Genomic DNA, 971 nt, shown 5'->3' on the forward strand with positions numbered 1-971 from the left:
CACCCCCCCCCACACCCCTGTCTGTCCATCCATCCACCCCCATCCACCCCCTCTGTCTGTTCATCCATCCACCCCCTCTGTCTGTCCATCCACCCTTCTGTCTGTCCATCTATCCACCCCCCCACACCCATCTGTCCATCTGTCCATCCATCCCAATCCACCCCTCTGTCTATCTATCTATCCTCTGCCCCACTCCACTCTATCTATTTATAAACTGGATTCAAGGGTTCTGTGTTGGTGGGGTGGGGTCAATTGTTTTGAATGGTAAAACTGTGGGGCAAAGGGGGCCAAGAAGAGGAGCATCCCTCAAAATGTGGGGTATGGGAGCAATATGGCTTGGCCTGTGGAACTCACTGCTACAAGATATTCCATTTCGCAAGGTACTTGGGTGCTGCAGGGTCAGTGTCCCTCACAGTCATTTGGATTTTATCTACCCTACACCCAGGAACTATTATTATCCCTGATTGAGGCTAGGGGCGGCTTTGTGCAGAACAGCTCCTGTCAAACGAATCGGCCTTGCTCCGTATGAGCTTAACCCACTTTGGAACTGGATTAAACTAATCCAGAAAAAGGGGACGTGTTATTCCAGAATAAGAGAGTCCACACATGGAGGCATCGGGGGTAGCCAACCCGCTTTCCATTCACATCCTTCCTTAACTTCCCACACCCGGCTCCCATTCGTCCTCAGGTGCCTGAGACAGTGTGAACAGAATCGGCTTGGCTCCACTTCTCTTGGCCTCCAGAGGTCTCCGTAGCATTTTAAACATGCCCGAAGCGAGACAGGAACCACTTTACTGGCCGTCTCTTATTCCAGTTGTGATGTCTACTGATTTTCCTGATTTGCATTCCCCTTGTCTGCATAGAATTAAGTTTCTGGATGTGTTTCCCCCAAATTCCACCCTCTCAATTAACGCTACGGAGCCGCCACAGAAAAGAACCGGGGATCTGTGACCCCAATAAACAGGTGTCAT

The sequence above is a fragment of the Terrapene carolina genome, unplaced genomic scaffold (genome assembly GCF_002925995.2).
Source record: "Terrapene carolina triunguis isolate 2854851 unplaced genomic scaffold, T_m_triunguis-2.0 Scaffold596, whole genome shotgun sequence".
Classification (NCBI taxonomy): domain Eukaryota; kingdom Metazoa; phylum Chordata; order Testudines; family Emydidae; genus Terrapene; species Terrapene triunguis.